Consider the following 26638-nt stretch of genomic DNA (forward strand, 5'->3'; position numbering starts at 1 on the left):
CCCGCGCACGAACATTGACGATTCATTGTTGCATTCGCCGTCAATCGACTCGTGTTGGGTTCGGGCCTTTTCCCGAATGGACATCGTCGCCGTCGACTACCAGGCCTTCGGTGTCGCTGTGGCTTTTCCATCCCGAACAGTATCGTCGCGACTCGTTTTGCGTGCGGAGTAAACGGAACAAACCTACCGAAATGCAGTGCTCCGGTCGCTCGCAGTAGAACTGAAACCGAAGGTATGTCAATGCCAAACGTTGTTTAAAAAGTTTCCTCACACAACCTCCGCGAACCGCCGCCGCCTCCGCCGTCGCGCGTCAACGACGAGTAACGTTAGTTCGGATCCGTTCGTGAATTCGTGTGATCGTAAATCGATTGGAGGCCGACTGGTGGCCGATCGTGCCCGATCTGGACCCGATCTTGGAAGCTGATGCACACACGCCGCCATCGTCGCCCCATTCATCCGACTTCGGTACGAAACGAATGCGCTTTTCTGGTGTCAATTTCATGAAATTGTTTTTGTTCCGTGAAGAAGAAGATTATCATTGATTGATCAAAGCAAATCGATTTGTTGTGAATAAGTAGATCCCACGCTACGTGCGTGGTGTGGCTATGAATCGTGGGAAATAAAAGTAATTTGAATGAATGTAAATGTACCGACAAATGTTCAAGAAATTATGGAAGAAAGAAGAAAGTTAGCGATAGTGACCAAAAAGGAAGCGGGCAGAGTGTGCGAACCGAGGAGAAGCGGTCATTGTACCTAAACAGCCAAGGTCACGAAGACGTGACTTCACCGACGATGAATATCCGCGCCACGGCTGCTACCGTTCTTCTTTCTCTTCCTCCGCGTTGCATTGGCCACGTCCATCCCGTTCGCCATAGTGCTGGTCAGGTTGAAATTATGACTCGTCTTTCTCTTTCTCCCGTTCTCTCGCTCGCCATTCAGCGCTCTTCTTTACCTGTGAAGCGCATCAACGCGGTTCTTCGCTTTCGCTTCGAAATTCGCTTTTCTTGATTGTTCTTTCGGTGGGTTTTCTTATCATTCTTGCTGCCTTGGTTTGTTTGGCCTGTTTGATGTTTTATTTTTATTACTTTTTTTTTTGTGTCTGCCTGGATGGGAGCACAAACGAAAGAGCGAGGCAGAGAGACCGAAACCATTCCCTTCTGTTCAATCGGTGATGATACATTTTGGCGCGCGGGCTTCTCGCCCTATGCGCTTTGAGCAGTGATTCTTTACGGTCTTTTTTTTGTGCCTTCTGCAACCCCTCAACTGTGCGGCATTAGCTCGGTTGATCTGGAAATGTACCGTTACACTTCGATAAATGGTATGATTTTTGTGCGCTGCTACTGACTAATCGTTGATATGTTTCAATGTGGAAGACATTGCAAAAATCGATGTTGGTATGACGGAAAAATGTGTGGTCGACAATAAGAAATGTAATTACTTAAATCATTCAAGTCTCGTTCAAATATCCCACAAATTATTGCGAATTGTGTGAGTTCAAAGATTATCGTGAAGAAGATTGTACAGCAGGACGTGAGATTTATGTGAGCCGACGCGGGAAAATATCATGAAAATAATTTGTCCGCAGTAATTTCAACAGGTGACTTCTTCTCAATGTAGTACAAAACCAATTGTGAAGAATATTTCAAGAGTAAATCAATCAATTATTGATGAATTAGTGCAATATGAAGAAGTTATGCTACTATGTTACTGAAGAAAAATGAAATATCTTAAAGTGATGGGTGCTTTTTTAAGGAAAAATATCAGTGTTAAGGAGATCGCCAAGCTTAAAACCGTATCATCAAACTGATATCGTAAATGGTACAATAAATGGCGGCAGAACCAAACATCATTCAGAAATCTACATTTAACAGTGCAGAGATAAAACGTTCATTCAATGCAGTGAGCAAAGGAGTGATATTACCTATGGATAGGCTGTCAGATCGATCCCCGTTAGGTCCATCTTCAACCAAACACAGGAAATAATGGGTTAGCAACAATAGTGGACGGAGTTGCTAAGAGGAATACGTTGAATATTAGTGAAATTCCTGTTGGAACCATGGATGAAAAGAAATCATGTAGTGAACAAAGCAGCAGATATGAGGAATCGTTTTGAGGAATAATGAAATAAAAAAAAGTGCCTTACAGAACCAAAAATTCTGAAAATGCTATTAGAGTGAAGATACACGTAAAAGTGATAGAAATATAACCCGATCAAATAAATGTAGTTTGGTGATACGAATGCATGGATCAATTTACGAAAGATGCAGTGGATTGTGTTAACATTTATAAGTTCTTGTGCATGATAAAGTATCTAATGATCAATTATTCATTCTGTGGAAGCCTATAGAAAGAATAATCAGATCGACATTTTAGCGACTTCCTGATTATAGTGTAACATTGTGATTTGCCACACACGACACATGCAAAAGCAGGTAAAGTGATTCCATCAATTTATAACTGTGAAAAGGCTTTTAAGAACACGACTTGCAAGTTCTAGTGCAGAGAAAAAGCCATGAATAATCCGAAGAAAAAGAACGAGTTCTCGCGAAACATTACTAAAGGACCTATGTACAAATGAGAGATTTTCTCCTCTCTCGCTCTCTTTCGATAATAACAGTGGAATACTAAAGCTTTTGGGAAGTTTTTCACTACAGATTGAAAGACAATTTCCTTGACTAGAGTTTCATACAAAAAACGCAACAGAAGAGGTTAATGTGACTCAGTTATTGATCAAAGAGAAAGTAAACAAAAAGAGCCTCTCATTTGTACATAGGTCCTTTAGTAATGTTTCGCGAGAGTTCATTTCTCACACGCAATGTCTGTTTTAACTTTTCTTTCAATAATGTTTTATAACTCAATATCAAGATGCGGAGTGTTGAGTTTTGTATTTTTGCAAAAGGTTTTTTTGCCGTAGTATTCGAAAAGGTATGGAAGGGCAATACCAGCTATTAGAGCAAATCAAATTCGTAAAAGTTGACGAATCGTCTAGTGTCCATGTCCGAACCAGCACTATTCATTGGTATAAATAAAATTTCCAAAATGACTTTTTCTAACAATTTACTGATAGAAGAAAGCAAGCTAACTGGACTATAGCTGGAAACTTAGCAAGATTTTTGTCCGGTTTTGAAATTCAAGCATAATTTTCAAAAAGACGTATCTAACACTCGGACGGAAAGAATCCTGTTTAAAATGTTGTGCACTTTTTTTTCTATTGCTATATTTACTATAAATTGGAAAAAAATAGAATACTGTTTTAAACCACTACACAATAGACTGGCCCTTAAACAAAAAAGTTGTAAAACTCAACGGGGCACCCCCTAGATATGAGCCTTAGGGTAAGAAAAACACTCTCTCAAAATTTCAACTCAATTGATTGCTTCACCAGCTGGCGCATTCGATTTGAAGTTTGTATGGGATATTCGTCTGAAATATATTGAAAATTGATCCTATGTCACTGTTTCGTTCCGTATACTAATTGTTCGCGTTCAAATTAGCCCAGAATGACAAATACACTAGTTGATACCCTAATGAACATAATTGCAGAAGGTTGTATCTGGATTTAATCCCATTTTCATTACTCTTTCAGTTGTTGAAAGTTAGGCTTAGATCAGCACTCCCGTACAGTCACTTATATGCATGCGACATGTGCCTCAGCTCGCCCAGCGTCATAGGTGGCTATGATGCGCTTAGTGGCTATGTTGAAGAAATACAAGCAGTATTGCATGATATACTTCAGATGGTTAAAACACCATCTTTATTAATTTTAATCATGGTACAATCTTCTACAATATTCTTCACTATTATATCAAGTAGTGTTTTTGACATTCTGGGTCCAATTGAACGCAATCATCATTTTTCCTGAACCAAACAGTAGATGATGTGCTGTTGCTCATATGTTTGAGCTGAAAATCCCATATTAACTTCAATTCAATTGCGCCAGCTCATGGAACGACCAAATGAGCTGAATTTTTCAGAAAGGCTTCGTCTAACCCCAAGAAATAATCCTGGAGGGTGCCCCGTGGAATCATACAACTTTATTTTTCTCCCATAGTGAGCTGGGCCAGTCTACTACACAATGGTCGAAAAAAATGAAATTTGGCCAAAACTAGTTTTGTTGCTTTAATTTATGAAATGTGTAATCTAAACATGTTATTTGGTGTTTTTTTATTGTTTCAGAAGGGATTATTCACATATTACGTACCTTTAAACGTTAAACATTTTTTATAAGATCTAAGAATGTTTTACTATGTGCATTATTCGAAATGGCGGCGACAAGAGTTATTTTTTCATGTTCAAAATTATCAAAATTACCGAAGTGTAATATTGAATAGTATAAAAACATCAACCAAATATTTTTTCCATCCTCATGCTCGATAAAAGTGTTGAACAATAAGGTTTCAGATAGTACATAACTCTAGGGAAATATTCATGCATTCCTGAAATACTTTGTTTTGTACTTTACTCTACTATCACCTTTTCAATTGTTTGACTTCCGCCTATTTTACGTCATAAAAGTCATAGAAATTTAAATTGTAGTTCAATTCCAATCATGGATCAAAATTGAATAAAACATGAGCTCAAAATAATATTTGGTAGTTTTGGCCACCTCTTCATATGGAGCCTTACCATAGTGCACTATTATGCAATGCCGATTGATTTTGAATTAGATTGAAAACTGATACAATTATCAAATAAACCATTTTGCTTTGTGATTCTCACATACACCATGATGATTCGTCAATATCATACCTTGATTGTTACATACACCTTGCTTGATGCGTCGGTTTGACAGTTCGTCTTACACATGCGTCACATCAGATACACCGGTGTTGTTTTTAAGTTGCAAATACAGAGGCGACTCGTAACCTCTCTTTTTACCTGTTCTACGAATCTAAAAATGATTAATTCGGCAGAATTAGATTAAAAAGCAAACAGTAAATTATTCGAATCGTTGTTTCTAACAGATCTCTTCTCAATAGATGCAAATTTGTTGCTGAAACTCAAGAATTTCTATTCGTGGAACAGGTAGATTTGAGGTTAGGGAATCAATCGCCACTGTGCAAATATGTTGGTATTTATATTCCCTTAAAAACTCGATAAAGTTAGTTAATTCGTCGGTTGCTATGTTCAATTACAACGAATATTGATTTCCCAATGTTTCAATTTCAACTCGACTAACATTTAACCTTCGGGCTGTCGCGCTGTTGTATTTTGTACAACAGTTGTGATTTATATGCTATCATTTTGCAACAAAGATATCTATCGACACCAATACTCGACAGTTTTTATTTACAGTATGACCCTTTATAATGCGGTAAAATCAACAAATGTACATAAAAGTCGCATAATAATGAACGCACTATATAAGGTTTGAGTAAACCACAGTTTGAAATCGATTTATCTCAAAATCCAGGTAATTTAGAAACATGGGTCTTTAGTAAAGTTGTTCTGGAGGTGAAGCGCTATCTGATGTCACCTCATTTAATTCGTAATTTGACCGCTAGGTGGCACTAGTGGGCATGGATGTTTTACTTTTGTTTTGCACATATTTCAGGATCCTGACCATTTAGAAGGATGGCGTCTTCGGCAAAGTTTTTTAGTAAGTTAAGGACTATCATTGTTCAAGTTGGTTGATTCAAAATTTTGCCACTATGCGGCGCTAGTGAGCATAACACTTTTTTGCAGATATCTCAGGAGCCTGACCACTTAGAAAGATAGTGTCTTCGGCAAATTTGCTCAGTAGCTCATGGGCTATCATTATTTTGCCACGTGACGGCGCTAGTGAGCATGACATTTTTGTTTTGCGGATACTGCAGGATCTTAATTTTTCAGACAGGCACTTTCGCAAATTTGTTCAGAAGCTCAGGGAATTTCATTATTTTACAAAATCTCGAACTACATGGATTAAACAAAGAAAGAATTTGAGTTAATGAACAACTCTACCGAAGACGCCATCTTTCCAAGTGATCAGGCTCCTGGGATATTTGCGAAACAAATGTTTTATGCTCACTACCACCAAATAGTGGCAACATTTTGAATCAACTAGCTCGAACAATGATAGTTCTTGAGTTACCGAACAACTTTGCAGAAGACGCCATCTTTCTAAGTGGTCAGGATCCTAAGATCTGCAAAACAAATATTTCATGCTCACTAGCGCCGCCTAGCGGTAAAATCCCGAATTTCTTGGCTAAAATAATGATAGCCCTTGAGCTACTGAACAATTTTGCCGAAGACGTCATCTTTCTTAGTGGTCAGAATCCTGGGATATTCGCAAAACCAAGAGTGTTGTACAAAGTAAAACGCGCGACTACTCGAGTTACAAAAATTCGCGCGACGTCCGAAAGGTTAATTAACCCGAATACTGATGATGTTATCAGTTCATCAGTTTGTCGACCCGTCAGTTGTGAGAGTCCAAATCTCTAGATTTCTATCATGTTTAGTGATTCGGAAACATTATGACGTATCCGCTGATTGAAATTTTATGTTTTGGTTGTGCATATAGGACGATTTACTATGAGCATATGTACGGTGTAAATGCTAGAATGAAAATTGTTGACAGTTGAGATGCATTGCAAACGTAGGGTGTATATAACCAAATTAAAAACTTTGAGTAAAGTGCACATACGACATAATTAAAATGAATTAGCAAAAATGGTTTCAGGAATACGTTTATAGACTAAATATGTAGATTGTGCGTTTGTTAGGCACATGCAAAGCAAATATCGATTTGTTAATTTTCGCAAATACATCGGATTAAAAAAATAGGCTTGAATTGGGTCAATAATGCCACTTTTTCATGCATCAACTGAAAACAGGTGTTAAATTTAAACTATTAAACAATTGTTTTCATGCAAGATTGACAAGCTAATTTGATTTGATTTCTACTTCCAAGAATATTATACTGATAGCTATACTAATTACTCAAAGAAATCTTTCAGAGGTTACAACAGAGATTTGATTTTTTTTTTCAATTATCCCACACAAAAAAAATACTCATTTTTCAGAAAAAGTTTTATTTATCAAGAAAATCTCCCAAGCCTTTTTTTCAGAAGTGCTTGCAGGAGCTTTGTATTGCAAATGTTCTTATTAATCTTGAAGTTTAATCAGAAATTACTTCAGGATTTTCGTTGGAAGTTACCTACTGGATTATCACCGATTTTTTTTTAATTAGTGTTCTGAAAAATTACCTTTGAAACTTCTTAAAGAGATTGGTAAATTAATTTGTTGTAATATTTCTAAAGCAATCGCTGACAGATTTTATGGAGAATTATTATAAATAAGCTAAGGGAAAATGTCTGGGCTAGCTACTAGGGGTATTATTAGGGAACATCCGGATTGAAATGCTTAAGAAATCATGAATAAAAAATATGAAAAATCTCTATTAGGATTTCTGAAAAAGTCCTAAACAAACTCCTTGGACAAATCCTTGCAAATTGATTGGAAAAATTATTGGATATGTTGCCATATCACTAGGAGAGATGGCATCCGTGCCATCGAATGCAGTTGTGTGTGGCTAAAGGATTTGACTGATGTCAAAATAAATTACTTTCAGTTTTGAAGTGCTTTGCGATAGTTAACCCATTGAATTTATTGGATTTATGTAGAATTTATTATTATTTCAATTTCCCTGTATTACCAAATTACTAGAAATAAGGCTACATTAGTGCTATCAAAAGTATGCACCATAAGTCTGTTGGTTATGGTATATTAGAGCTGATTTAATTTGCAGGAAGTAAATACTCGCTGAGCGTATTGAATTTGTGGATCGTGGTAGATACGGGATAATCAATGGCAATTATATTTTTTGTGGGAAACAATAGAAACTACCTAGTTTTTTAACGCGAGCTGATTGTATGCAAAATTTAAGCGATGTACACGGCGAAAAAATGCTATAATGGTGATTAATTTTAAAACAGTTTTAGAAGGCAGGTTGTAATTCTTCTCAATTAATTTTCTCAAGACCGTATGAAAGTTACTTACGTCGAATTGAAAAAGTAATCTAGAATTGTAATTAAATGTATGACGAATATGTATAACTAGAACGTCGCTTTACACAGAGTTTTAGTTGCGAACTGGCTATTGAACAACAGTAACGCAAGATCATGCATGTATAGTCTCACTATATTGTAGGTTATACTACTATGGATTAAAATTACCATAAACTAATTTGTTAATCTTTTTTAGTTTGAAGCATAAAATAAACGGATATCAATATTAGTGGAAGAAACAGTTCATTTTTGTTCGCATTTGCAACAGGATATATTAATGAAGAATTGAGGACTTCCTTGGCAAATTTCAGGAAGAATCTGTGGAATTACTAAAGGCATGTTTAGAAATGTTACTGATTATATACTTGAAGGTATCCTGACCGACCTTGAAGTAATTTTTACAGAAACCCGTAAAACAATTTCTGGTATAATCTTGGGAGTAATACTTGAAGAAAGTTATGGGCAGATGCCTGAATTATTTTCTGATTGTTCGAATTCTCTGAGGAATCTTTACAAATTCATTTTAAATTTATTGTTTAAGTATTCCCTGGTTCCTGTTCGGTTTCTTTTTAGTTAATTCCTAATTAATTTCTTTTTGTTTTTCTTTGGTCAGCAGTGTAATGCCACACACATTGTGAATAATCGTCAAATTTCTGTTAAAAAAAAATGAAAATTTCTACACGCAGTGTGATATTTGAAGTGTTCACACTTTGCCTTCTTCTTCTTCCTGGTGTTACGTCCCAACTGAGACAGAGCCTGCTTCTCAGCTCAGTTCTCACACTTCTAAACATACCAAATTTATTCAACGGTATCAGTCAATGGATCCAAAAACTGACTGTATGTATACCACTTACATTTAAAATCCTATTCTAATTATACATCAACCATAAATCTGATGACGAACGTAAATTATCCAGAATATCGCAACACACACACAGTATCCAATTTTTATGTAGATCCTAAACCAATAAATAATCCCCTGCCGTGTAGCAAAAGCATAAAAACAGCATTCATCCGACATCTAAATCAATTGGTGGCGATTTAAATAGCTGTGGCCGCATCTTCCCTGTCTCTGCTGACACGAACATCCCCAGCATATAGACGTGTACCTACTCTTCTCTAGCAACGTGTATAGTTCCTACATTGTTTATGTCCCTTCCGCGCTGATACCGGTTTTCACTATTTCGCTATTCCTGCTGTCCGTCCATCGCATTTAGCACTCGGCTGCAGCATTCTTCGCGCAAAAAAGTCCGTTGATCCTAAGACCTACTAACTCCGTCGCACCACCTGAGAGTCCTCTGCATCCCGTTCTCCGTCCCGCACCGGTCGCACCTTCCCTCGACTGTTCAACGGTTCCACTATGGAGAGACCACGGTGTGTCTGAAATCTTTAATCATAAAAAATGTTCTTCAAATCTGCAACCATCATTCAAAAGATGTGGTATCCTAGTATCTTCTCTGTGAATTTTAAAATGAAAAGAATGTTATAGTGATTCGAAGATTTAGGGCTACTTCCGAGGGATATTTTCATTTTCATGTCATCCTATACACTGCATCGTTTACCATTCAAAAACTAATTAAATAACAATCAAATTCACCCAAGATTCAAAAGGTGGGATATTTAAGCATCTTCTTTACAAATTTGGAAACATTTCTTTGATGGATTGTGCATTTCATTGCATATTCACATTGTTTACTTCAAGGGTCATCGCTTATCTTTTGACCCAATAGACCAATTTTTCAAAATTTGAACGGTGTTGTGCAAGGAAATAGTTGTACCTTCAAATGCATCAAAGAAGATATGGATACGGTATACAATCCGGTGTATGATCGGAAATGTAGTGTATACTAGGACAATTTAAATTTAAAAAAGTTTGAAAACCTTTTTTCCCATCTTTTTTATTATCCTTATGATAGAAATAGTGTTCTGTGAAGTTTTCAATTTTTTAGATTGAGCCCAAAGCCGATGTAGGTTTATATGAAAATTACCTTGGAAAAATTTTGAACACTGTTCCAAATACGTTAGTACTGTAAACTGAGTACAAACTTATCATATTATAGTGCAAACTTATTCTTCAAACCTTAATGATGGAAGTTGCTGTAGAAACAAATCTTTTTTGAGCCTATTTGCAATTTTTGCAAAAGTGTGCAGGGCCTAATCTCATATAGACCTAAATAATAATCAAATTTAATATCTCTTCTCCCATCCCGAGCAGAAGAAAAGTGCTACTGAATACCAAACTGAGGTATTCCATACCAGACAATTTCCAATACTAACAACCTGAATGAGGTATGAATGAGCCCTGCATAAGAGATAAAATACCTCAAATAATATCTCAAGCATGTTCTACTGATACCAAACTGATAATTCGATCAGGTATTGTAATACCTAAATAATACGTGATGGATTTTCATATAAAACTGAAATTTTTCAATAATAGTTCAATACCTCAAGCAGTCCTCAATAGCTGTCGAATACCTCAATGAAGTATTATTGATTTTTTAAACAGTTTTCGCAATACCATTATAATACCAAATTGAGGTATTGACAACTGAATAATACCTAATTTTGGTATGATACCAAAATATGGTATGCATAAGTTATTGGGGAGTTATTTGTTCCTCCTCGGGATGCGTCGGATAGCATTGCTCTCTTCCGCAACTTCATCTATTATAGGTGTGAAGTATGAGTTTTCATTACGAGATTATAAGTTTGTTCTTACATTACAGTTCTAACGTGTATGGAACGTATATATTTCAAAATTTCCCCATAATTATTTCCATATAAATCTACATACTTTTAGACCTTTGAATCACCTACGAAAAAGTTGAAAATTTGCTGAAAAACTATTTATATCATAAGGATGGTAAGGAAGATATGTGATATTTGGATGGTTTTGAATTTTGAACCACGCTAGGGTACAGTCTTCTATTCCACCAGTCTTGGTGGAATTTAAATTATTTCAAATGTATATATGTGAAAGTGTATGAATTTAGTATGTATCAAGTCGCCCTCATGTGGCCACAATAACCACTTGTCCATTTGTCATGTTTTTAAATTTATTAAAATTGATTTTAATTTTGTATTTATATACCACAAGATAACTTTAGGTATTTGAATTCCGGTACTAAATACAGAAGGCTTCCGTTTTTGGCAACCAAGTCGAAATTTTCAGTTGCCAAAATCGAATCCTTTTTTATATTTTATTTTTTAATATTTGTTTTTTTTTAGAATATCATTAGGAAGTTATTATATTATCCTCATGCAACCATTTGATATCCAAAGTTTGAAACAGTACATTTGAAGCAGATTTCCGTAGATAGTTCTACCCTATGAATCTTTAAACCCGTAATGTTAATTGTGAACGACGTTCTGCATACTTTAAATGTCATCGATACATTTTATAAGCTTTATGTTTATAATATGTATGCATGCCCGATCTAGGAACAATAATCGCATAAGTGACCTTTATTAAAAAAATAGAATGAAGCAATCAAACAATGAAACGTATTTCTGCATTCTTACAAAGCCGTATTCACAAAAAAAAATTCTGAACCTGCGTATTACAATACTGAATGATTTTTTAATTTAATGAACATGAATATAGGATTTTTCATAGAAATATGGATGTGAAGTTCATAGCTAAATGATTTCAGAATAGTTTACAACATTGGTGAAACCTCATGATCCACAAAAGGAACCCGTAATTTCGGAGAATACACAAATAAGCTTCTTATAGCTTTAATTTTAAATGTGTTTTAGCAGATGAGCTCCAGACGTATATGTCATAAATCTACCAGATAAACTCAATAGAAATTTGAAGGATTTCGCTATGAAACCCCAAATCTACAGGAACAAGCTAGAACTTTGAAGCATCTCGCTAGGAATCCACAGGATCTCGGTTACAATTACCAGAAATTCGCTTAGAATTCCGATAGGATTTAACATATGCCCAAGAGCTCACTAGGAGTTCTGAGGCTATCGCTTAGATTTTTAAGATTCCGCTGTGGCATTGCTGTAATTCTCAAGTCTCCGACGGAAATTTCCTGATGTCTGTTATTATTATAATTGCTCAATCACGCATTATTCGATGACATATATTATAAACTTTTCCAAGAATTCCTCGACAAATTTGATTCTAGGATTCCTCATTAGGTTCCTACAGAAATATTTCTCGTCTTGTATGACATTATTTGAAATTTCTTTTTTTTTACATTTTAGTATAAATTTCGTCAAAAATTTAGGAGTTCTTTCTGGTGATGCATAGCCAAACCACGAATTTTCAAGAGCACAAATCTAAAGAACCAGACAGCCGTTTGTGCTGCAAATTTATCTCACTGGTCACTCGTTGGAGGTGACGAATCGATCAAATTTTCAGCGCGGGTGGTTGTCAGGTTCTCTAGTTTTGTGCCCTTGAAAATTCAAAATTTGGCTACGATGCATCTTCACCTTTAGAGATCCTAGTAGGAATTCAACAAGGCGTACTAAAAAGTCACTCAAGTTCCATAAACCTATCTAAAAAATATCCATGAAATTTTGTCGGATCAATGACTTAAAAAAGTATTAGATGAAATCCTCTGAGAAATTAAAAAAAAAAAACTGGAGGAATTCCTGAAGAAATTTTGAATTCTTGACTATGCTATGAACGGGAATGCTGGAGGAAGTCCTAGAGAAACCAATTGAATAATTTTTGCATGGATGATTCATGATGTGATTATCCTTAGAAAAATTATGGATTGAATTAATGAAGGCATATAAAATGAAATTATTGGAAGAATTACTTAGAAAGTTCGTGCAAAATCTCAAAACAAACTCTTGAAGAGATCAGCGGAGTGATATGTGGAAAAATCCTATAGTAAATCGAGCTGTAATGTAAACTTGTAATGTCATGACAAAATCCAAAAAAGGGCCTTAGAATTATATTGAATGTTTGTTCGACTCAGGAATCAAACTCTCATATCTTGCTTACTGTTAGGTTCATTTTAGTATTCATAATTCATGTATGGTTTCATTTTTTTCAAGCAAGAGGTCTTTAAAATATCTGACTTTGATAATTAAGGCACTTTCAGATCATTTGATGATCAAGAATTTCGTGGCAATTATATAACGAACGCAATTATATGTTCGAAGGCGTTATTTCAAATTCGAAGAAAACAGATTCAAGTTTTTATCGGCCGACTCAAGTGGGCTGGACACACAGTATGGATGCCTGAGAAAATATGAAAAACTATATGAGATACTTATAGATATCAATGACGAAAATTGGGCATGCGAAAAACTGAGCATGCCAAAAACGGAATCCACTGTACCGAAACTTCGGTAAGGGAAAGTCTCTAATTTTAGACCTTCACGAATTCTGGGCTTGAATTTCGGATTCTCATACAAAGTCCAAAAATAACTGCTTTTAGCATACTAAACCTAAAATGCTTACTATGTGTCCAGAATTCCCACCAATAGTTTAACTCTTTTAAAACAGTGTTATTTGATGTTTCGCATAATGGGGAATTGGATTTTTGGGACTGATAACGGGGTTAAGAAATACCTTTATTAAAAATAGACCAGATTTGCTTCCGATTGTCATCATTTGTCGAGTAGAAGATCATAAGATTTGGTTCTACGGGATCCTATACTGGCAATTCCAGTTTCTTATATCTAAATACCGTCAGACGGAGCTACTTTGGACACTCACGGTTTGGATTTATTTCCAGCATATATATTAATCTGAGCCATTTTGTGTCTTCAGCACTTTTACTAACCAATATATGCTCTTAAAATAGGCATGAATATTTATGGAACAACATCAACAGTAATAGGATAAACATGAAAACATATAAAAAAAGTCCAAAAAAATATTCACATGCTACAAAAGATTTGCTATGTATACATTGTATGGATTTTCCACATATCGTGGAAAGTTGTTGGGAGCATCACAAAACTATCGAATCTTCATGATTCAAAGAAATTTGTGATAGTTTTATGTTGGAAGTTTTTTTTTTTTACTAAAATAAATGATCAAATGTCCTAATTTTACGACTCATATTTAATTATAAAGTGTTGGTTTCTATATTTTACATCACAATAAAAAATAAACAAAGGAATAGGTGAATTGAACAATTGTTAAACATATTTAATTCAATTTGTATAAACAGTAAACTCACAACATAATCCTTAAAAAATATTGTTCAGTCATATTTTACGTGAATCTGCTATACAAAGCAATGGCATCCTTCAACAGCTAAAATAAACTACTCTTACGCCATCTCAAAACTATTGAGAGCCAAAATGCATCTAACAAAAGCAAACTTTTTATTGTTTATGATCTTGAAAATCATCTTATACTTCATGAATTGCATTTCGTATAAAAATTACCTTTAGTTACAGGAATTTATTAGATTCTTCTACATATCGTTCATATAACATAAAGAATCAGAACGAAAGTTTCTGTACAAAGCTAATTATTCATCGCAGTACTTGATAGTTACACCATTCGTTTGCATCAACTTGAACAAACAAGCATTAGTCCCTATTTATTAGCTGACATTCAAAAGTAAGTAAAGTGAACATATCATCATGCAAACTAAAAATTATTAACCCGTATAGGCCTGAGTTAAAGCAAAAATACTAAAACCCTCACCGCTCAGCGAATACTTAACTGATTTAAATTATTTTTTGTCAGTATACTGGCTCACATATCTAGTTCCTAAAAGTGGCCAATGTTCCTGTGGTCGGAGATATTCTGGTGGGTCACTGGGTCAGGTCGGGTAAAAAGGGCTATATTTTGGGACATGCCAAGTTGTCATTATTTATTTGCAACGGCAATCATTTTAATTTGCATAATTCATTAAGATCTGATATTCAACATTATAAATGAAGAGGTAAGCACCGTTTGGAATGTACTGGATGTGGCCACTTGGGCTTAATGCCCTAAAGAACCGGCTAGACATTTGTTGGATACTAAACCGTTTCATATCTCTAACAGTAGAGATCAAACATAATAATTTACTGAAATACGTTACCATAGGCTGACACATATGTTTAGATACAAATTGTCCACTTTGTCGTAAATTTGAGGCATCCTGGGGACCCAAAATGGTTATTTCAAGGGTCAAACAAATACCGGACACAAGGTTATCCAATTCAATCGTTTCTCAAAAGGTTTACGTTTTGATGCGTTTTTCTTAAAATTGCTTGATATAGTAGCCGATTCAGGAAATTATCTGTAACTTGAAATTTGCCTACTTCCAGGGGCACAGAAGTACAGCAGCCTTTTCAGTCGACCCGACCCAGTAACCCTCCTGAATAACTCCGTACACATGTATATTCGCGAAATCCCTTGGCCACTTTTAGAAACTAGATATGTGTGTCAGTATACTGACAGAAAATAATTTAAATCAGCTAAGTACTCGCTGAGCGGTGAGAGTTTTAGTAATTTTTCTTTCACTCCGGTCTATACGGGTTAATAGCATGTTTTTGTGAAAAGTATTGTATAGATATGTGTAGTTAAAAATTTTATAAATTACTAGTGATCCCGGAAAACTTCGCCTTGCCATCAAGTAGGCTGTTGAAAAACACAACGGATCGTCCCATACAAAATGACAGTTCCGTTCACGCTCGTTTTTCCGACTTTCCCGGTGAATATCCTGGGATTTTTATACACACAATAACGTCGGAACCCTTGATAAACAAAACGAAGAAAGATTAATTTAAATCCGTTGACCCGTTCGTAAGCCATTTCGTGACATACAAATACCATTCCATTTTTATTTATATAGATAGATGTATATCACTGAAAAATATTCGAAAATATCACAATGGACGATAATCAATAGAATCAGTTTGAAATTTATGATGAAAAATCATTTTATTATCAAAACGTATTAATTTCTAAAAGTGTCCAAAGTAGCCCCTTTTTTGTCTTGAAGGACACATTTTTTTCGCTATTCAAGCATTGTTTTTTTATTTATTGATTTATTTGCCTCATATTTTGCACATTGATTACGTACACCTACAACATAGATGTATGCAAGAATTATCGAAATCTATCCATTATTCATAGAGCTACAAATCCTCAATGTTGAAGAATTTGGAAATAATATCAAAAGAAGCTCCGTTTGACGGTATGTCAAATTGTCAAGTGATTATTGTGGTTTAAAAATGTTTCATTTGATGTTAAACCATGAAACATGCTAAATTCATGTACTTTCATATTTGAAATAAATTGAAATTTCACCAAGAATCATTGGTGAATTAGGAGGTGTACACTACATTTTCGGCCATATATCCGAAATATCCATCGATATCGAAATCTCTGTGGATCATTTGAAGGTGCGACTATTCCCCAGTACAAAACTTATAGCATTTACGTTTAATTTAGTCATAAAATAAATCGTTAGACATGATGTTGAATAAACAAGCCACTGCAACTTGAGATTCTGTCAATGAAATATCTTTGAATTCATAGAAAAGATGCTTTAATATCACGTCTTTTGAATGTTGAATGTGAGCCTGATGGGTTGTTCATTTGCTAGGGATTTTTTTAAACAAAAAAGCGGAATTCTCTGATCTTCAATTCACTATAAGTATACATATCCCTCGATGATACGTTTTCAAATTCACAGCGAGGATGTTAGGATCCATATCTCTCAATTCTGCACCCACTATTGGAATGACATTTTTACGTTAATAACGATTTCAGCCACACCGTGCTTCGGTCCCACGATAGAGACACATTCCTTGTCCAGGTTTTGCCTCCTGAAAAGCCCCCAGCATCTAATGGCAGATGAATAGATACAGATAGATGCGTGGTGCGTTCGAGTTGTTGCCTGGCTGGACCGTAAAACCGTTGGTTCCAAAGCGCATCGCTTCCACTGACTGCTAGGCACGACAACTTTGCCCGAGAACCGGTTTTAAAACGATACTTGTTCTGTCCGTTTGATGGTGGTTCATTTGGCTGACTGACCAACAACACCAAACCTAACCGGGGCCGGTGGACTGCGACTGCGGCTGACCAACCAACCGATCGACCGCTGCGCCGCAGGTTGAAGAGCTTCGTTAGGGCAATTGTAGCAGTAGTGGAGGACTTGAGGGAGAACAGATAAAATATGCTGATAGAATCATGAAAGATGTGATTTAAACGTATCGATCGATAGATTTTAAATTCTATCATACAAATGTAGAAAATCACGATTCATTCAAAATGTCGTTGCTCCTATAATAGAAACACTGTTTTTTTTAGGGGAGGTATGTTTGCATGATTCTTTTAACGACTCAATCCAGTCGATTCTTGTATGACCCTCTACTATGGATGCTGTTGTATCACTATACTGTCACCGTCAAAATAAAGTGCCCACTTGCTTGTAATCACGTAAATTGGAAACTCTTGTATGTTAAAACGGGAAATTCTTCAGCTAAAATGTATGTACTTCATAGTTAATATATGATCTTGGTGATACACAGCAAAATTGTTCCTAATTTAAAATTCAAAAAAAAGTGTTAAAAAAAGTGTATCAACATTAATTGCCCACTTGGCGTTTTCTGCTCTTGGAAGTATATTACCTCTATTTGTCTGATGTTTTTGGTCTCAATCGCTTTGGTTAAGCTTTTTAAGACTTCTGGGAGACTTCACTATAACAAATTCCTTGAACAACCTTTTCCCATATCCAAGCTCCCAGCGTTTTCTTGTGCAAGTGCAGAGGACACCTCGGCTTCTATAAAGCAAGTAATATGTCAACATTTCCGTCCCATCCCTAAATTGACCTGCATTCGTACGCCGCCTGCGCCGTTATTGTTTGTTATTGTAATGAGAGCACAAGTACTTATATATATTGAGGATGCTACTGATCCTGAATAGCATCTGTTGGTTCCCTGTATATGTTCAGCTGTTCTTGCAATCTTGCTGCGGGTGGTCAATCTTGCCCATGCTCTATGAAGGAGTAGTGTTGATTTGATTTGTTGTATAACTTTCGCATTGTACATCGTTGAAAAATATTACAGTCATTTTTTTTATTACGAAACATGCAAAAACGCACAACCTCCACTAAGGGTGCATTCACCCTAGTCTTCTTTCTCCACCGTTCGTTCCTCCGTCCAACTTTCGTTCCAAGGTTTGGCGTGTTCTTATTGTAGAAGACGATAACGACGAATGCGATGGTCTCGGCGATGGATGGGCTAGCATTTTTTTTCTGTTCAACTCGAGGAGAGGTAGGTATGCTCCTTCGACATGTGGTTAAGTATGTGAGGTGAGCAGCCAGAGCCAGCCAGCCAGTTGATGAAAGTGGGAAGAAGTGGGTTATTGCGTCGTTAGTTCTTGTGCTTCATCTCACACGGTTGGAATTCTGCTTTTTTTTTTCTCCTCGTGTGTTGAAGATGAAGGGGTTGATGATGGGCCTTAAATCTTGGCAGCATAATTGGAATGTGAACTTTCACGTGCTGGTGACAACAAGGTGGAGGAATTTCTAGCCCGTTTTAACAGCCTTGAGGGTATTATTTTTGGATACATTTACTGATAGAGGAACTTTTTTAGTTCCATAAACCAAGCTTTGGTTTCGACGATAAGACCACTTTACTCGCTAGAGCATACAAAACATATCTTCTACCGTCCACCAGTACAGAAGCCCTGAAATAGTACTGAAGAAATTTTCGAAAAAAAATACATTCTGGAGGAATGTTAGCAATGATTCCTGGAGAGTGGAGATATTCCTGGAAAAAAGTATCCAATAAATCCTAAAGAATTCTCGAATTTTTTTTTCGAAAGTTCTCGAAAATTCTTGAAATAATCTTGAAGGAAAAATATTCTTGGAAGTATCTCTGGAGTGATTACTGGAGAAGTGCATAGAGAAGTTTTTAGCAGCGGAATTCTTCGAGGAATCTTTAGTAGAATTTCTGAAGGAATCCTTAGTAGAATTCTTAAAGGGATCCCCAATGAAACTTCTTGAAAAAAATCCTATGGAATTTCTGAAGGAATCTCTGGTAATCACGATGCAATTCCTGTAGAAATCCTTCGAGGAATTCATGTTGGAATTCCTAAAGGAATCTCTGGTATCAATACCTTAAGATATTTCTGGTGAATTCCTGGAGTAATTCCTCGAGGAATTCGCAAGAGAATCCTTGGAAGAGTTCATGGAGCAATTCCTTGGGAAATCTCTAGTGGAATTCCTGGAGGAATCATTAGCCGAAGTTCAGTATATGTACAGTTTTTTAATAAAATATCAGCCTAAAAAAATCACCCATGATGCTTGGCAAATGGATGTTTTTAGATCAGTTGTATTCAAACAGTAGTCCACGGATCGTGTACGGGTTTTGAATATGAATGGGATGTGGCCTGCGCGTTGTAATTTTTTGATGACGGGGATTACATTTGTTTGTTCTTTCAGCAATGTCAGCCATTCCAATCATGGTAAATTTGCCTAAGGTTCTTTATGTTAGACGTTTTAACAGTTAACAGAATAACTGAATCTACCAGGTGAAGAACAGCGTTTGACATCGTAGGATTTTTCTGGGTGCACGACGCACACTGGGGCAGATCGCTGTTTTCGACGGCCAAAACCTCTAGTGCTCTGGATATGCATCCTAGAGGTTTGGTGTCTTCGACAAAGTATTTTGGAGTAATTTGTACTTCATTTTGACTCATTCAGAGTTGATCTAGATAAGTGAAAACTGATTTAGGTCAGTTTTATCTTTCGATAGGAGCGTCCTAGTAAAAAACTTTCTTCTGCAAAGTTGTTCATTGAGGCATTTTTGATATTTCTTCCGAAGACACGTACACTCTGACGTGGGTGGCACTGTATGACACTTTAGTAAAAACAGGCAAAAAATCGAGTTTCACCATTTTTCATATATAAAATGGAAAAAAATGTTTTGTCATCGAGTTTTCAAAGCTTAACAATGTAAAAGTAAATTAACAACGTTTACTAGCACATTTTCAGATTTAATGATACTTTTAGTAAAAACAGTCCAGAAAAAGTGTTTTACAAAATCCTGGGTTACTCATGAACCGGCAGATGATGACAACTAATTTTTTTGTCCGCAGCTAGTCAAGAACATAAGTTCATTGTCGTGAAGAAAACAAAGTGATGCCAAGTGGGACTTTTTTGCTAGAATAATTTTAGGATCGAATAAAAACAGTTATATAAGTATGTGATTTAAAATGGGATATTTGCCATTTAATCTGCTTTCGGATCTAGAGAATAATCATTTAGAATAGATTTAGAAACAAACTATATGAACTCCTGATAATTCAGACGTATTTCATTTATTTGTATCGAATAATATGACTTTCAATAAACACAATACTATCATCCTAATAAAAATCGAAGGATGTAGAAACACATATGGGACAAATCTTGAATTCCGTTTAAATGTTTATTAGAACACCAGCTTAAATATGACTTCTTCAAAACACTTTGTCAACATTCAATATGTTTCTGAAATACATTTTAAAAATATAAATTCATGAAAAGCTTATCAAATACGAGCATTTTTTTTAACATATTTTCATCAAATTTTCAAACCGCCACAACAAAAAGGCTCCACTTTTCTTTCTTCGCGACAATGAAACTTATGTTTTTGACTAGTCGTATACAAAAAATTAGCTGTCGCCATCTGCCGCTTCATGAGTTATCCTGGATTTTGTAAAATAATATTTTTAGACTGTTTTAACTAAAAATATAACAAAATCTGAAACTTTTGCTAGTAATACATCAATTTACTTTGTTATATTCGAGCTTGTAATACTTGATGACAAAATATTTTTTTTAACATTCTTTTTATATGAATAACTGTTTTGACTGTTTTTACTAAATTGGCATATATCGCCATCCACATCAGTGATAGAGTGTAAGTGTCTTCGGAAGAAAAGTCAAAAAATGCCTCAATGAACAACATTGCAGAAGAAAGTTTTTTTTGCTAGGACGCTCCTATCAAAATATAAAACTGATCTAGATCAGTTTTCACTTGTCTAGATCAAATCTTAATTAGTAAAAATGTGGTAAAAATTATTCCAAAATACTTTGTTGAAGACACCAAACCTCAAGGATATCCAGAGAACTAGAGGTTTTGGCCGTCGAAAACAGCGATCTGCCCCAAAGTGAGATATTAGGCGTAAATACGTTTGGGATAAAAACGATAGGCATAAGTACGATAAGCATAAATACGATAGGCATAAAGGACGTTTGGCATAATGGATGTTTGGTATAGTCGACGGTAGGCATAAATTACGATAGACATAATTTCCAAAATGAAAATTAAAATCGTTTATGTGAAAATTGTATCTATCAGTAAATTGTGATTTTTTTGATAATTATGAAGGGCTTCAAATATCAAAAGTTCTATTGAGTTTGGTTATACACATACAACTGGCAAATTTTTCATCAGAGATTATCTATTCTTCAAATTTAAGACTGTTCTTCACAGTTATACTATACTGTCGACAACATTATTGGATTTAGTGTTACTAATGTTTTAATAAAAAAAAATGTTTTTTTTTCTTTTATAAATAAGCTGTTCTTTCGAGACATACCTACTTATTCAACTAATAATGTCATTATTGCTCTGCTCTTAATATTACTATAATTTATTCTTGTTGCCTTGAATCATAGGCAATTATTCACACTAATACGATTAATTCAATTACTGGAGGAAAAGGCTGTTTGCAAAATCAACTTCTTCCATTAATATGCTGTTCTTTGGAAGCTTGCAATTCTTCATCACATTGAAATCATAGATGTCAGTATTTCAAACAAAAATGTTTGCCTCGAATTTCTTTTGAATGATTATGTGGAAAATTTGGGAATCAAATAAGTTGTAGGAGCTCTATGCCATAAAACCGGGGATATTATTTCGAACCGAAATGCTCGCCATGCTAAATGCTGAATACTGTGCTATGTTAAATTTGAACTTGACTTCTGTAGCTAAAACAAATACTCAATCAAATTTTACTTTTCAAACTGGACGAATTTCAAATATTTTCATAGTGATCACATATGCGACTGATCACATTTTATTGAAAAACATGAAACATTATTTGCAGGAGAGCTAAAGGAACTGTTCTCACTACATTAAATTGAACAGCAGACTCGAAATGGGAATGGAACGCCAAGAAGATGGTTACCAACTACCCGAAAATTGTTGAAAATAATGTCACTTATCATTACATAAATTCTTGACTTGACTTCTGATTTTTGTCTTGAAGTTAATCATTTGCTTTATAAATACTAATGATTAAATGGAAAATTTTGTTTCTTTAGAATTAACGCAACTATGTAAGAGAAATATGACAAAAAATGCCATATACTCACTAAAATAAACATTTCTAGAAGCATTGCACATCGCTATATAAATGGGGACTTTCAAGAATGGATTGAGCTGGATTTTAGAATGATACAATGACCATGACAACAATTTTCTTCCATATCTTGCGATAATGAGTCAATTGTCAAATTTCATAACACCAAAACCAATCATCAAATCAATTTTATTATTTTGGCACTTTTTATGAGCTGTTACATCTTAAGGACACCCAGCCTAATCAGCGTAATGGAAACGGGCACAGACAATATCCAATATAACACGAGTTTCAAATGGCACACACGCAAGTTATTTAATGCCAAACGTCCATTATGCCTAACGTCTTTATGCCTAATGGGGTATACTCGATTTTTCTAGCTTTGATGTTTCCTTAAATCAAAATAGGAAGCTTTGGTGGCCAAAAGGTTCGATACCACTTAAATTCTTCTAAAAACTTGGTTTTCTATGTTTTATTGGCCTGCAATTGGCGTTTAGAAACCTCTAATATGTCTACGAGACGCATACCATTTTTTTTTAATTTTGACGTTGTTGATAATACTGGAAATTTCTCGATTCGATGAGGATTAAAAATTGCGCTCATAATTTACACGAATCCTCAAACGATTCGAGGCCTCGCGGAGTTGCGATATCACTCTTTTTTGATGGATTTTTCTCCGTTGTATTTTGTGTCGCATCTTTCGCGCACATTTTTCGTAGTCTCTCTGCTTATTATTTTTTCGCTTTCTCACAAAGAGGCAAAAACAGCACGCTGCTCTAAATTATGCTACCAGCCCACTGAGCATCAAACTCAAGAGTAATAACTCACTTTGGCCAAATCGTATCAACAATAATTTTACATTTCGTCAAACTGTTTTCGTTCAGAATCAAATATAGTAAGCGTTTGCTACTCTGTGTCTTTTTAAAACAGCATAAAGAAGTATTAAACACATGTTCCCCATAAAGTTTGTTTCGCTATTCTAGATTGTTAGTCCCGAAACGACTATTTGTTTACTAACATTGAACTGTCTTGGGGAACCATTTCCCAGTAGGAACCAGAGATAGTGGCTCGTTTTTTTCCCATGGGGTAAGGACTGTTCATTTAAGAAAGTGGACACGTGTTTTTTACAGTAAACTGTTTATTTTTGAACAAATTCATGAGTTTACCTAAAATACATGGAAATCAACGTAATTTCGATCAAATTCACATAAATTTGAACATTTATTGAGCATTGCTGGAGAATGCTCTTACTTTTCTTTTGATACCTCCCATAAAATTCTGCACAACTTTTTTCGGAACTTTTCGAATTGCTTTTTGAACTGCTGACCACATTTTCTTGAAAAAATCGATGGAGCTTGCTTCTCTTCCATCCTTCTTAAGATGCCGTTTGATTATTGCCCAATATGTTTCAATGAGGCGTAGTTCTGAGCAGTTTGATGGATTCGATCATTTTTCTACAAATTCGACTTATTCCTTCTTGAGCATCTCCAAAGTAGCTGAAGCATAGTGAGCCGATGCTAGGTCTGGCAAAAACAATGGAGGCATGGTATGCTTTTAGTAGATGGGCAGAAGCCATTTTTAATGCATTCAGTTCTGTAATTTTCGCCGTTGATTGAACCCGTCGTGAAATATGTAGTACTTTCATACCGCAGGAGCAAATTGCTTGCCATACCAAATCATTTTTCCCAAATTTTTCTGTTGGGATGTATCGTACGTCGTCAGGAATATCTGTTTTGGCCACAGCGTTGAAAAAATTCAATTTGGACACTTCGCGATTTAAGCCAAATCTCGGAACGGCAGTTTTTCTGTACACCATTTGTGCAGAAAAAAATTGAGAGTCGCCATGTCAATTCGACCCATCGTTTAGAATTTATAATTTTTTTATTGTGTATTTCTTTCAATACTGGACTGCGAAGTGCGGTCTCATAAGTGCGAAAGTGCGAATAAAAGTGCGGGATTGCAATGAATCCTGTCGGTGTCTTCAGAGCACTTATTCTTTGATTTACGAAGAATAAGTCCCCCGAAGACACCTACCCGATTTGACGCAATTGCGCACTTTTATTGGCGTTTCCGCACTTGTAAAAACTTCTGTGATAGTCCAGTGGTGAAAGAAATGCGTAATATGTCAACTTTTGTCTGCTGTCAAAATAAACACATGAGATCACACTGAAACAAAATTTTATTTGTTTTTATGGAATTTTTACACCAAAATCCTAATATTTAGGTGTCCACTTTCTTAAATGAACAGTCCTTAGTATTGTGGTGCCAGAGGCCTGCATGCTACCGAACTCTATAGATGCTGATGAGTATGATCAAGCCTGCTTTTAAGCATTGAGGTAACCCGAAAGACCAGTTAGACCAGTGGTGCTCAAGCTGAGGCACATTGCGGGTCAAATCATGCTTTTTCATCAGTGCAGCGGACCACATGAGGAAATTTGAATCGTTTTGTTAAAATGCATATGCACTTCAAGCGTGTGCTTGAATTAGGGCGAATGTAACCTGATCGATTTCAATAATTATCAAGCTCATTTGTCTTATAAGACATCGATATAAGTAACCTCAATGGCTAAACTATCGATAAATAGTCAACAAACAATTAATTGTCATTCAACTTTTTTTTTAAAGTGATTTTGAATAATTTGGCTTATTTGCCACAATTTTTTCTCAAGCACTTAATTTAAAGGCGCTATTTTGACAGTTCAAATGTCGACCAAAACTGTGGGAAAGGGTAGAAAGATTTTATTGATTTCTTTCTAAAGAAAGATTCAGAATGATTTACAGATTATTTTGAATGCCAACTGAGAATTTTTTTTGCACTGTTATCCCCCGATCCAATCAGAGCTGTGGCAGAAGATGATAAGAAGGTCATTATGGTGTGTTGTGAATCATGATTGTTACTGAGAGTGAGAGATGTATTCATTTTTTTAAAGGATTCTATCCCTGCTTGATTATCAATGACCAACAATTTTCAGAAATTCGATATATTTATTATAAAGGGTCAATCAATGGAACAATGTATAGTTACTTTATTGGATTTTCTAATGTAATTTTTGAAATGATTTCTAAAAAAATAGTACTCTCTTTTGAAACCCTCGACCAGTTTCTGACAAACCCTTCTTTTGTTGTTGTTCCTAACCCTCTCTGGCTTATCTTCCGGGGGGTTAAGGTTAAGATTCCTTTTATAGCCGCAGATTACTGAAGATAGTTCACTAGTAATTTATTCAGCAAGTCTGTCAAATAGTCACCCTGGTTTTCGCCCATTTTTTTCAATGATTTCGGTCAGACAATTCAGCCCAAAGTTGCTTCCTAAGTTTTGCTAGAATCTTCTCGAAAATTCTCGTAAAATTTCTGTAGGAAATGACTTCGAATAGTTCACCAGCATTCATCCATAAAGCTAGACAGCAACCCCCATCTTTCTTGATACTTTATATTTGCCTTCACAATAAAAAAAATCTTGCTGTTTGTGTTTGAAAAGCTGGTCCAACCTTTAATTTCGTTTTCAACAGATCAGGTGACTTGAGTGACCATTTTTTTTTCAAAAAAAAAAAAAACTTTTGTGACTTTTTGTTGCAAATAGTGACTTTTTAGTGACCAGGTGAAAAAAAGTTACCAAGTCACTAAAAAGCGACTCGCTATCAGGCCAGCAATGCCCGAATTCCATTACAAATTGCATTGTTGAAGCAAGGAGCATTGCACTACTACGTGAAGTAAAATTTGAATCTGTGATTATAGCCGATGATCTTAAACTCTTGATCCGTTCAAAAAACGTGAGTAGAAGGTAATTTCAACACACTCACGATCCTACTATGACAATTTTTCAATGAAGAACAAAAATTTTGAAAATAAAATTTCACGGTTGGACCCTGGTTTTAAGCCCTTTTGGAGATTTTCTAAAATTTTGAAGAAACCTTTTCCGGAGCCAATTCCGGCATTGAAACAATAAAACAAATTATTACTAACTAATTGCGAAAAAGCTCAAAAACTTGCAATTCAGTTTGAAAGCGCGCAAAATTTTATTTTAGGACTTACTAGTCCAATAGAAAATCAAGTTACTCAGGACTTCGAAAATATTCTCACTCAATCAAAAGAACGTTTTCGAAAATTCCTGGGAGATTGATTTGGAAGAAGTGAGAACTATTATTAAAAAAATATGAAAACCCCTGCCGATGATTTTTTACATACTCATCAAGAAACTTCCAGAGAGTAGCTTATCATTGTTGGTTGATATATTTAACAAATGTTTTCAGTTGGTATATTTTCCTGACAAATTGAAAAATGCCAAGGTTGTACCAATTTTAAAACCAGACAAAAACCCTACCAAAGCTTCCAGCTATCGTCCAATCAGCTTGCTTTCCGAAATCAGTAAACT

The 26638-nt window shown here is 35.4% G+C and overlaps 1 protein-coding gene across 5 annotated transcripts in view; it reads left to right on the forward strand.

The window, feature by feature from the left end:
- The window catches only part of LOC5573733 (zinc finger protein jing homolog), a 337954-nt gene that overhangs the window by 287405 nt on the left and 23911 nt on the right, over positions 1-26638 (forward strand). The window contains exon 1 of one of the 5 annotated variants that reach the window (XM_021848709.1): positions 131-465. The exons of the other annotated variants lie outside the window; for them this stretch is intronic. The gene's annotated coding sequence lies outside the window, so the exon portion shown is untranslated. Of the gene's footprint in view, positions 1-130; positions 466-26638 lie in introns of those variants that run through there. 5 annotated transcript variants of the gene reach the window in all.

Source organism: Aedes aegypti, chromosome 3, assembly GCF_002204515.2.
Source record: "Aedes aegypti strain LVP_AGWG chromosome 3, AaegL5.0 Primary Assembly, whole genome shotgun sequence".
In the NCBI taxonomy this organism is placed as follows: Eukaryota; Metazoa; Arthropoda; class Insecta; order Diptera; family Culicidae; genus Aedes; species Aedes aegypti.